At 39.2% G+C, this 13,004-nt stretch overlaps 2 non-coding genes across 2 annotated transcripts; both read left to right on the forward strand.

The window, feature by feature from the left end:
* The first annotated feature begins 4,684 nt into the window (after positions 1 to 4,684).
* Positions 4,685 to 4,791, forward strand: LOC141593356 (small nucleolar RNA R71). Its single transcript, XR_012521445.1, has one exon. It is a non-coding gene; the product is annotated as a small nucleolar RNA R71 (small nucleolar RNA).
* Positions 4,792 to 9,961: 5,170 nt separating this feature from the next.
* Positions 9,962 to 10,065, forward strand: LOC141593304 (small nucleolar RNA R71). Its single transcript, XR_012521398.1, has one exon. It is a non-coding gene; the product is annotated as a small nucleolar RNA R71 (small nucleolar RNA).
* The last annotated feature ends 2,939 nt before the right edge of the window (positions 10,066 to 13,004 follow it).

Below are 13,004 nucleotides of genomic sequence, written 5' to 3' on the forward strand. Positions count from 1 at the left end.
GTTTACAAAGCTAGATTGGTGGCAAAAGGTTTCACCCAAGTTCATGGTTTACGCTATGACGAAACCTTTGCTCCAGTCGCTATGCTTCGGTCAATTAGGATAATCTTAGCGGTTTCCGCATTTCATGATTATGAGATTTGGCAAATGGATGTCAAAACCGCCTTCTTGAATGGGATTCTAGAAGAAGATGTGTACATGATACAACCTGAAGGTTTTGTGGATACATCTAACCCTAAGAAGGTGTGTAAGCTCAAGAAGTCCATTTATGGTCTTAAGCAATCATCTAGGAGTTGGAATCATCGCTTCGATCATGTTATTAAACAATACGGTTTCACTAGAACTATGGAAGAACCGTGTTTATACATGAAGTTTAGTGGGAGTAAGGTTGCATTCCTTGTCCTATATGTGGATGACATATTGCTCATTGGGAATGATGTTCCATCACTCACTTCCGTAAAGGAGTGGCTTGGGAAACACTTCCAAATGAAGGACTTGGGAGAGGCACAATGAATCTTGGGTATCCGGATCTATAGGGATAGGTCCAAGAGGATACTAGCATTGAGTCAAGAAGCTTATATTGATAAAGTTCTTGACCGGTTCAACATGAAAGACTCCAAGAGAGGATTTCTACCTATGGGCCAAGGCATTACTTTGAGCAAGTCACAGTCTCCCTCTACCCCTAAGGAGATTGAACACATGAAGACCGTCCCTTATGCTTCCGCTGTTTTTTTTTTTTTTTTTTGGTGAAAGGTTAGTATATATAAATCAAAGAATAGAGTCTCTCACAATTACAAAGCTATGAAAGTTATGAAACCAACTCAATATACAAGAAACTGAGCAACAAGAATTTAAAAAGAAATAGAGGCCCACCAGGCCCCTTCTCTATTAGAAATGGCTCCTGAATTCTTCGCCCAGAATCTCGCAATCACATCTTTAAGAGCATGCCTGACCAGATACTCAGTCTTGATGACCAGCTTATCCACTTTAGCCTTGTTCCTAGCCCTCCAAATAGCGTATAAAACTGCAACATGAGCAGCACAAATAATCTTCTTCTGCAATTTAGTACCACCATGATGTCTTGCGAACCAACTAGCCAAAACAGTAGCAGGAAAAGACTTGTGCAGGTACTGCTGAAGTATACTGATGCATTGTCCACAAAATCAGCAGTCAAAAAATAAGTGGTTATGTGTCTCAGGGTTGCTGCCACAAAAATAACAGTCAGGGTTCACATTACTCCCCATTCTGATCAATCTGTCATTAGTCATGAGTCTGCCTTTCATTGCTGCCCAGTAAATATAGGGAGTCTTAGGAATGTTAAGAGAATTCCAGCAAGCACGATAGCAACTGACTTTAGTCTGGGCAGGCCTGAGCCAGTTGTACCCATCCATAACCTTATAAGGGACATCCTTACCAAGCCAAGTTCCAGAAGAGTAAACAGGAGCAAAAACTTTGAGTAGATGAGAAATCTTACGCCAGGACCAACTACAGTCAACAGGTGGCTCATAGTTAGTTCACTCACAACCCTTCATATAGACATGATTAACCCACCTCACCCACAGTCACGCTTTGCTTCCGATGTTGGGTCTATCATGTATGCTATGATTTGCACTCGTCCCGACGTTGCGTATGCCTTGAGCTTGACAAGTCGTTATCAAACCAAACCTGGTGAGAGTCACTGGATAGCCGTAAAGAACATCCTTAAGTACTTGAGAAGGACTAAGGATTCGTTCTTAGTCTTTGGAGGAGAAACTGAATTGCGTGTAAGAGGTTACACGGACGCAAGTTTCCAAACCGATCGGGATGACATGAAATCCCAATCCGGCTATGTGTTTATGCTAAATGGAGGAGCTGTTTGCTGGAAGAGCTTCAAGCAAAGCGTTACCGCGGATTCTACAACAGAGGCTGAGTACCTTGCAGCGTCTGAGGCTGCGAAAGAAGCTGTTTGGATTAGGCAATTCATGGAGGGACTAGGAGTAGTCCATTCCGCCGAAGATCCTATCACTCTATATTGTGATAACAGTGGAGCTATTTTTCAAGCCAAAGAGCCGAAGTCTAGTAACAAATCTAGACACATTGAAAGGAAATACCATATAATTAGAGATTATGTGGAAAGGAAGGAAATTGACATTTGTAAGGTTGGGACAGATGATAATATTGCTGATCCTTTAACCAAGCCTTTATCAAAGGCTAAGCATGATGGTCATGTCGTCGCAATGGGATTGAGACGAGTACCAGATTTTCTTTAGATTATGGATATGTAATAATTGGATAGTTTATCTCTTATTATATATATGATAATCACATTCATTGTTTTTGCATTCATTCTTTTATGAATCTTTTGTTTAGTGTGACTAAATTTTAAATACCTTGTTTATCTGAATAAGTTGTGGAGACAATGTTGAACAATATTCAAGTGAATAAGATGAACATTGTATTTTGTCCCTAGTCACTTAATGAGGTGACGTCTCGGAGTGACTAGATTTTAAGTCGATTGATGGTTGTTCAACACCATAAGGTCATACGTGATGACTAGTCGATTACATAGGTAGAGTGTGTGACACTTTGCCGGACAGTGACCATTTAGAGAGTCCCTAAGTTCTATTATAGACGCCTGGTCGTGGCGGGGATCTCTAAGATGTTCTAATGAGTCGATTCTTTTGACTGGAGACTATTATCTGAGCAAGTGCAGTTTCCGAGTGACTTTGTTTTTTGTCCTAGGTCGTGCCGTGAAAGGAGGCCAAAAGGGCATTTACTAGGTCATGGTGATCTGTATTGTGCAATAGGCTAGATAGGGCATACAACAATTGTCCACCCACGTTGGGTAAACTATATCTCAAGGCCACTCGAGGAGTTAATGACTACAAATGCGTGGCCACGCTCGGAAGTAATCTGTGAGAGATTTTTCCGGCCAGGTAGTCACACTCCCGATCGAGAAAACCACCCGCGATATGTTCATGTGCAAGTGCGACCTGAAAGACACCTTGCCTTGAGTGGGAGATTAAAACGGACAAGAGAATTGGTAGCGCGCACCTTGTGTCGGACAAGTGGGAGATTGTTGGAGTTAGTGTCCTCCACAATAGTGCGTTTACATAATAAATCTCATTAAAGGAATATCATCAGATATTTAATTATTTGATCCTCGTCAGTTGATTAACGTAAATCGATAACGGTTGGCTGACTAGAGTTTGACGTTATTGTCGTGAGACGGCGGTGATCAACTGACCCCTTTCGGTCACACCTAAAGGAACGAACCCCAATTGACAACTACTTAATTGTATGAGATACAATTTATTTAGTCCCTTGATTTATAGACTAAAAGGTTCGTCGATTATTTTTAGAGAGATTTCGAGTTGCGAACTCGAGGCACGACAGTTATTATTTAGTTATGCGATAATTGAATAATAAATTTTGGGAGACGGGTATTAGTTAATTAATTGTTAATTCACTAAAATTGTACCAATTGATTAATGTGATTAATATTATTACATAAATAATATGTGTAGCGGTACACGTATATTTACGGAGTGATTTGGACGAAATTAATTATGGAAGTATTTAAACATGAAACGATGTTTAAAATAAAATTACACGTATTTGTGCGACAAATATAAGAACCGAGATGGACCCGTAAATGGGCAAATGGACCGTGTAAATGAAGTTAGTGGATGATCATAATCATTTCACCTTACTTTATATTCTTCCATAAGTTATCTTTTGTCATATGATCATTGTGCATGTCATAATGTTTTTAGACAAAAATTAAAACAAGTCCACTCCTACACTCTACCCCTCCCACCCGGTTTTCCTCCTTATACACTCCAAATGTTTGCTCATTTTTACACTACTTCACTTGAACATTTGCATGTGTATATCTATCTTCTCTCTAAAAATAATAACCATCATTTTTACTAAGTTGTTAGTAAACTAAAAATAATAACTAAGATTGTTAGTATTATTTACATATTATCAAGGGTTTATTTAACAAGTATCTAGTTAGTATTTGTAAGATAATTTGTGGGTGTAGTTCTTGGGTGCAACTTGAAGGAGACTTTCTTTTTGAAGGTTTTTCAAGGAGGATCATCCATATCTTTTTAGCTCAAGAACAAACTAGAAAGGTGATCTAGTTTGTGCCCATATTACCATAATAATCTATGTAAGGAAATTGTTTTTCCTTAACTTTCATTTTTATGCTTTTATATTTGCATGCATGTTACATAGATCACCAAAATGATAAATTATGAGATAATTTATTTTTTATTAGAGAGTCTAATATGGATCTATGATCTTTCAACATTCGTTTTGATCATGTCCCAAGGTTCCACAACTTTCACATACTCCTTTTCGGATTGAGGATGATGTCATCATAGCATTGACATGTTGTTTGGGTGATTTGGAAGCTTCATCAAGCTTAGGCATAGCCTTCTCAAACATCAAGCTGATGGTGTCGATATGAGCACTTAGTTGAGCACCCAATTGTGTGATGGAATCTACCTCATGCTTTCCTCCTCTAGTGGCCTTTCGAGGCCTACTATATTGGGAATTATGAACCGCCATCTCTTCGATTTTGGCCCATGTTTGATTGTCATCAACTTCGGTAAACCTCCCATTAGATCCCATATTAAGCACATTGCGTGAGTCTTCATATAAGCCGTTCCAAAATTGTTGAACAAGGAACCACTCACTAAGTCCATGGTGTGGACAAGAGTGGCAAGTGTCCTTAAATCTCTCTCATGCTTCATATAATTATTCTTCATCCCTTTACTTGAACCCGATGATTTGGGCTCTCAACATATTAGTCTTCTTAGGAGGATAGAATTTCTTGTAGAAGACAAGTGCTAACTTCTTCCATGAATCAATACCAAGGGTAGCCTTGTCTAGGCTCTTTAACCATTCCTTTGCGGTACCGATCAAGGAAAAAGGAAACAATAGCCAACGAATTTGGTCTTGAGTAACTCCGGTTTGAGAAATTGCATCACACTAGTCACAAAAAGTCTCCATATGTAAATGAGGATCTTCACTAGGCATCCCTCCAAATTGACTTCTCTCAACTAATTCTATGAATGCGGATTTGGCAATGAAATTACCGTTTAAATGTGGTGGTGTAGTAGTACCGTTTGGTAGGTTCTCCTCGGTTGGTACGGAATGAGATGAAAATTTAGGCATTGTGGGTTGATTTTGTGGTTGGTTTGGAATTGGGTTATCCTCTCCTTCTCTTGCAAAAGGGTTGACAAACTCAATGTTATTTGGTTGAATCTCCACAATCTCTCCAATACCCAAAACTCTTGAAGTACCTCTAGCAACTCTTCTATTATTGGTTAAGGTCCTTTCAATCTCGAAATCAATAGGTAATAAATTACCTTGTGATCTCCTAGTCCTGCAAAAATATCAAACAACTATAAATAAAATTAGAACAACCTTGAGGAGAATGACTTCCCCAAGGTAAAGAAAGACACAACTAAAAACAATAAACGAAAATCAAATCAATTGAACACCATCCCCGGCAACGGCCATTTTTGCTCGTGTGTCGTTACTGCTCATTAAAGCTTTCAACCAAAACAATATTTATATCTTTACAAACTACTCTTAGTAGAGCGGTAAGCAAAGATCGGATCTCAAGGGACGGGTATCGATTTAAAATTTCAATTGCAAGTAGTTATGTCTTAGGGTGTCGTAATTTAGGTTGAGATGAGATGTAATATAAACTAATCAACAAGATGAATGAAAATTAATGAAAACAAAGTAAAGCAACTAAAGGGGTTTGTAAACAATTGATTAAGGGTACTAGGGTGTCATGGGTTCATAAGGGAATCATGGAAATAGATCATACAAACATGTTCTCAAATAGGTGCAAGCAACTTATTGTTGTGATGGAATCGACTTAGTGTATTTCTTACAATTCCTAGGAAGATTTAGGTCCCGAAGCCGAGTCGATCAAGACTGTACAATACCTACAAGTCGACTTAGTCTCTTCCTATTCAACTCTATGCATGGTCTAACAAGGCTTGAGTTGGCTTATATCTTACAAGCCTCATTGAAAAGATAAGAGATGGGTAAAAAATACAAGGTTTCATAGTCTAGCATTTCATCAAACATAATATGTGCAAAGGTTGAAATCACAACAAGCAAGCATTTAATTATGAAAGCATATTAAATTAAGCATAGATCTAATCCTATGATTGATTCCCCTAATTCCCCATTAATCCTATCTAAGAGACTACTCACTCATGATCAAGTTTAACATGATAATAAGGATGTCAATCATATTAACAAAGCAAAACATGATGAATAAGTAATGTAAATTAACAATAATTAAGCAAAGGTAAAAGGGATTATACCAACTTGAGATGATCTAAATATAAAGCAAAGAATAATAGAAGGAAACTTGATGATTGATGGAGAGTGGTCAATCCTCCAATAAACCCCAAATAATCTTCTAATTACCCAACTAAAACTAAGAACAATTGAGAAATTAAGGAAATATTAAGATGTGATTAATATTGAAATGTGTATTACAACTTGGATTAAGGCTAAATTTAGAGGTTAAAAGGAGATTAGTATTTGATTCTAAGGTTTATTGATGATAAGATCCTAATCTAGGTAGTATAATAGGGTATTTATACTAAAATTAAGTACAAGGATTAGGGTTACTAAGGGCTTAAATGACGATTAAGACCCTAAGAGAAGCTTGATGATTTACAAATCCTGAGGGACATGCGCGGCCTGAGTAGAAACTCCCCAGGGACACGCACGTCCTGGCTTAAAGTATGCTTGGGTCTGTAAGGTGATCCGCTCGAGCTGGGCCTCGGGACGCCCAGATCCTGGGTCTGGGACGCTCGTCCTGAGCTCGGGAACCCCGGATCCTGGGACAGGGTTCCACCTCTTATGTTGGCTTCCTAACAATCCTTGGGGACTGTCTTAGGGACGCTCAGATCTTTCATCATTGCCCAATTCACTCGATTTATTTGCTTAGGCCTTTAGTATTGGTCTCCTCTTTGATGCTTGGTCATTAGATGCGATCCATTTAGCTCCATTTTGCTCCATAAATGCAAGGCTAGCAATCCTCTCTTACCAAGGACACAAAACCTCAAGGAATATACAAAATAGGGAACTAAAGATAAGAAATGACCCTAATAATCGCTAGAAAGCATGGGAACGAGGTTAATTCGGGGACTAAATGTGCACAAATATGAGTCACATCAGGAAGATAGGCTGGACTTGATTGAGTTCTCTTACAACAACAGCTATCACACCATTATAGGAATGGCATTGTTCGAGGCTTTGTATGGCAGGAAGTGCAGGAGTCGGGTTTGTTGGGACGACAGTGCTGAGGCAGTGGTTTTAGGACCACATATGACGCAAGATATGATTGAGCAAGTTTGTCTAATTCGTCAAAAGAAGCAGCTCAATATCGCCAAAAGAGTTATGCAGATTTGCACCGTAGGGACATTGAGTTCGCAGTGGGTGACAAAGTCCTTTTGAAAGTGTCACATATGCGTGGGATGATGAGGTTTGGCAAGAAAGGTAAGTTGAGCCAGAAGTTTATCAGCCCGTATGAGATCTTGGATCGTGTAGGTGAAGTAGCCTACCAGCTAGCTTTGCCACCAGCATCGTATCGAGTCCACAACGTCTTTCATGTTTCACAGCTCCGGAAGTATGTGAGTGATCCCTCACATGTGCTTGAGGTGGAGAACATAGAGCTTGATGAGTCTTTAACTTATGCGGAGGTTCCTAAGGAGATCATAGACCGCAAGGTGTGCAAGATAAGGAATGGTAAGACCGTCTTACTAAAGGTACTTTGGTCTAATCATAACGTGGAAGAAGCCACATGGAAACTAGATGAGTCTATGAGAGAGCATTTTCCTCACCTTTTCAATCAGGTATGTTTGGTTACGGGGACGTCCCCTAAAAAGACAACGGATACTCATATACTCGCTCGAGTATAGAGTATACTCTAACTATATGAGTTTCATTAATTTGTCTTTTAGGGTTTTGCCCTAGTTTATGATTTGAGGAAAAGGGGATTTTGGCATGTTATAATTGGAATTATGTAATTATTGTTAGGTGGAGACTTCTTAGAGCCATTTTAGACTGCTTGATTGTCTCATTTCAGTTTGGGCTAAGGTAGGGTTTTCCTACTCGGTTTACTGTTTAATTGATTTAAGATTTTGTTGTGATTGTTTGTACGATTGATATTGTGATTAACTTCTGTTGTTGGATTGGTATTTGATGTTGGTGTTGAGATGGTTGATGATGTTCACGAGGTGCGTCCTCGGCTGAGTGGAGTCACTTGCGGGAGTGGCTTCATGCCCTAGTTTTGCCCTTTGTGGAACCCGCAACAGGAGGGGATGTGCATATTAATGAATAGGGTTATCGCTCATTGATGAGCGGGGCTTAGGTGGGTACGGCTGCGGTCCCCAACTGGCAGGGCAGCACACTTTAGTGTGTAGTCTGTTACGAGATGTGATTGGGAGTTGGAGGTGGATTGTGACCAGCTGTTTATCTTATCGTACTTGTCTTATTTTGATTATGTAGTAAACTGACCCCGTTGTTGTTTTGTAAATTCTGTGGTGATCCATTCGGGGATGGTGAGTAGATTGTGACGGGTGATGATGGTCTTTAGCTTCGGGGATGAGATGGGAGTCATCACTTCGAGTCTAGCTTCCGCTGTCATGAGATTTATCATTTTAGTTCCAGTTGTTGAACATTAGTAAACATTTATTTTGGAGTTAGTTTTGGAACATGTAATCATTAATTATTTATACTTTAATAAATGTTGTTTAGAATGGTAACTTTGATATACTAGCCTCCAGAAACCGAGATGGTGGCGGCCTCTAATTCTAGGGTGCTCCTGGTAAGGCACCTTGGTATGTGGGGGTGTCACAGTAAGTGCATAAAATACCATGTATTTACTACTACCACAGGATCCATATGGTTATGGACTAAAAAACATTGTCCCATTTTATAAATATGTGACATATAATTAAAAGCCGGTCCATTTATAAAATCAGACTAAAAATAAAGAAAGTACGATTTTAAATAAAATAATTAAATCAAACCATAAATCAATGAATAAAAATTAAAATCTCATGAATAAAATTAAATAATTGAGATTTAGAAATTAGCGGTGTGACATATTTCCTTGGTTTTGATTTGAAATTTTTTAATATTGATTATTCTTGAACCCTTGGTTGGACCCTTGACCTTTGTTGTTGAAAGTTTGATCATTTTGGTGATTGTTATTGAACCCTTGATTGTTTTAGTTATACCCTTGGTTGTTGAAACTTTGATTGTTGTTGCTATACCTTTGGTTGTTATTCCCATAATTGTTCCTTGAACCTTGGTATAAACCTTGTCCTCTTCCTTGGTTGAATCCCGGGGGGTTCATATTTTGGGCTTGTGGTTGAAATTGTGTTGGGTTGTGCACATTTGTTCTCTTGTAACTCATAAATGTGTGGTTTCTCAAACCCGCATGATAATAGTTTGAGTTGGGTTATAAGCATTTGAATTGTTGTTGTTGAAATGAGCTCGATATGGTCGATTTCAAGAGTTGTTGAATGCTTGAAAAGCGTTTAAATCTTGCATGTTTTCTTCATCCCCCATGTTGTAATAGAGATTGTTGGCATGCACATCATATGTATGACCCATCCCACCACATGCTTAACATGTGGGAGAACACATTGTCTCCTCCATTGCCGGACTATTGAAGTGCTAGCTTGATGAACTCTCTTCCTTTGCATCTCCTCAAATTTCTTTGTGAGAGCATCTATCTTGTCATTAGTCTCCGCTTTAGAACTTCCTCAATACATTTCCTCTAGACCTATACTTTGTTTCGAAATCCACCATCTTTTTAATCAATGTGGACTAATCGGCATATCCTAGGTGGTCAAATCCATCTCACGCCGAGGCAATTTTGTTCTAGGAATGAGTGTTTGGAAAAGTTTGCGTAATATACTAAGCCGGAATTCCATGATGAGGGCATCTTCCTATCAAGTCTTGGAACCTATCCCATGCCTCTCCAAGTGATTCTCCTTCTTGTTGGTAGGTGGTGATCTCACTATGGAGCATTGCCGTTTTTGAGGATGGGTAGTATTTGGCAAGAAAAGCCTTTGCTAGGTTGTCCCATATATATAGTAAATGCGTTGGGAGGGTGTACATTTAGCCCCCGGTCGGCCTTGTCTTTCAAAGTGAGTAGAAACAACATAATCCTCAAGGTGTTCTCGGACACTCCATTGCCCTTCATCATATCTACCTTATTCTTGAATTTACGGAGATGAGCATGTGCATCTTTGTCAACGTTCCCGTGAAAGCTATCCCTTTATATCACCCCAAGTTCTGCAGAATATATTTCTAAATTGATTGGAGCTAAGGTACCATAGTTGATGGGTGAAGAAGAATCGTTCGGATTTTGGATGTTATGATCTATTAGGGCGGCCATGTTTTGTGGTATTGGAGGTGGTGTATTGGTTCTTGGAAATTCTTGTAAGGGGTTAATGAAAGTTGGATCTATGATGTTATTTGTTGGTTGTTGAGTTGTGGTTTCAAGTTGAGTTTGGGTGGATGTACTTGCTTGGCTTATAGTTGCTTGAGTGGAGGTTTGAACCCTTGCTAGCTATCCTCCTATTCCTTAAAGCCCGCAAAGGCCATTAGGGATCGGAGTCGGGGCGTGGTTATTTCTTCTTGGCAAACCGTCAGTCTCCTAGCAATTTTAAACACCAGGATTAGGTAAAAACACACTCACTCTATAAGAAACAAGTAACTAATCAAGAAAACCAACAACTAATAAAAACTAATCCTAAGAGTCTAACTAACTAAGTATAACCTAACGCCATCCCCGATAACGACGCCATTTTGATGCGGTTTTAGAAGTCGTCACAACTGATCAAACAATATTTCTAAATAACCCAATTAAAGTAGTAATCGGGGTCGAACTCGAGGATGGAGTGGGTTAATACTTGGTTTATTTAAGTCTAAGTTTAGTTCAAGAAAATGGAATAGGATTGTTAACTACCAAACTATATGTAAACTAATGAACTAAGATGCAATTAAACAAGACAAATATGATCAAGTAGATGGGTTTTAACAAATATGATTAAAGTTACGGTTATTAGGTTCATTAAGTTGAGCAATAGATTTTTAAGCTGATTTATCACTATGTTGTTTAGGGAAGTGGACGAATCTCCTCTTTCGATTTGACTCTGGTCCTAAGTCGGGCGTATTCTAGCCTTAGCCATAAATAGACTTGACTCCTTAACAATGGACACATCAAATCCTAGTCTTAAGCTTTCACTTAAGTATAAGCCATTGCAATGGAAAACCACCAAACTTTCATTGAGGCAATTCATCAAATACTAACCATGCACACTTTTGAACAACAACCCCAAATAACTAGCAATTAATTAAGCCAAAAACTCTACCATATTCCCCACTATATATCCCCCTAACCCTAGGGTGGAGTCTACTCACACATATTAACCATTTCTAAAGTAAATATGTTAAAGCATACAACAAAAGAAGATGTAAACATGATATAGCTAGAAAACTAAACTAATAATGATAACAAATGAACAAAGAAAAGATTAATACAAAATAAAGGGAAGGAATTGTACCAACTAGGAATAAAATGCAAAGTTGGATTGAATTATGAAGGTGAATGTCTTCAATCTTCAATTACAATCCAAACACTAAATGTAAACTATTCAACAAAGATAGATCTAAACTATTTTGAAGGGTAATTAAGGTTTAATTAGGGAAAGATTAGTCCTTGATTAACAAAGGATTACAAATTAAGTTAGGGTAAACTTAGATCTAGGGTTGTGTGTCAAATACAAATTAAGGAGAGCTATTTATAGTGTTCTAAAAAATCCGGTATTAAATGACGGAAGGCTTGAATTCTCGTCTGCTACTCATAGCCAGTGGGCCGGCACCGGACCATTGACCGGATCTGGGAGCGCTTTGACTTTTACTTTAAAACTTTGGAAAATTGAGTGTCGAGGGCCAGGTACCCGGTCGTCGGTCTACGAGCCAACGTCGAGAGTTTTCAACTTTTGTCTTCAAAAACTTCAATTTCTTCAAAATATATAGGCATGTGTGTTCACATCCGGTTGCCCGCCTACCGGCTGAGGACTCCGGTACTCCAATTTCCTCTTCAGTCTTTAATATAGGAGTGTTGGGAAGCGGTGCACTAGCTGCCAGTAGGTATACCAGCGCCGAGGCTTTTCTCTTCTTTTCTCCTATTTTCTTCAAAAAATGATCAAAGGCAAGGGGTATTGCTCGCTGCCACCTTTTCAGCTGAGAGCACTCCTCATTTATTTCTCCTTCCTCCTTCCATGCTAGCAATTTTTACACATATCTTGCTTGCCCATTTCCTTGACTTCGGTGTAAAACCTACAATGTGAGATGGAAACTCATAGCATGGGAATAAGGGCACAAAACGCAAGCAAGAGAGTGATGATGGTGAAGAGGGGATAAATGGCACATAATAGTCAAATATCAGTAACGTTTGCTACTCTCCAACTCTCTTAGAGTCGTATCACAAAATCATTGACTGGGATTGATGTGGGTTGGACTCTTCTCGATGTTCTCCTTTCGTAGGAGTGTTGAAAGAATGAACTAGGTCTTCTGCAAGGTTTTGATCACAGTATCAAACTCGCCTGGACTCAGAGCTATGTGTTGCTCAGCCATGGTCTTGGGTGGCGCTGGTAAGTCGTCGTGAACCGATATCCCCCTGAGACGGGCGTTCGCGTTGTGAAGGATGGTAGCACCAGGCATCACCGCTTGGACTGGTTGCTGAATGGTGGATCTGGTTGTTTGAGATCTTGACGGTGCTAGGTTGTGAGAGTACCTAGTACGTTTAGAGTGTCCTTCTCCGACATTTTCCGATTGGGCATTTTTTTAGGTGGTTTCTTATGGGACTTTTATGTAAAGTTCCCCATGCACAGCGCCAAATTTTTTCGGGTTAAAACAATCAAGTCAGCGTTACCCAAGCTCCGGTCGGGTCAACGCGC

Source organism: Silene latifolia, chromosome 7 (genome assembly GCF_048544455.1).
Source record: "Silene latifolia isolate original U9 population chromosome 7, ASM4854445v1, whole genome shotgun sequence".
Lineage (NCBI taxonomy): Eukaryota > Viridiplantae > Streptophyta > Magnoliopsida > Caryophyllales > Caryophyllaceae > Silene > Silene latifolia.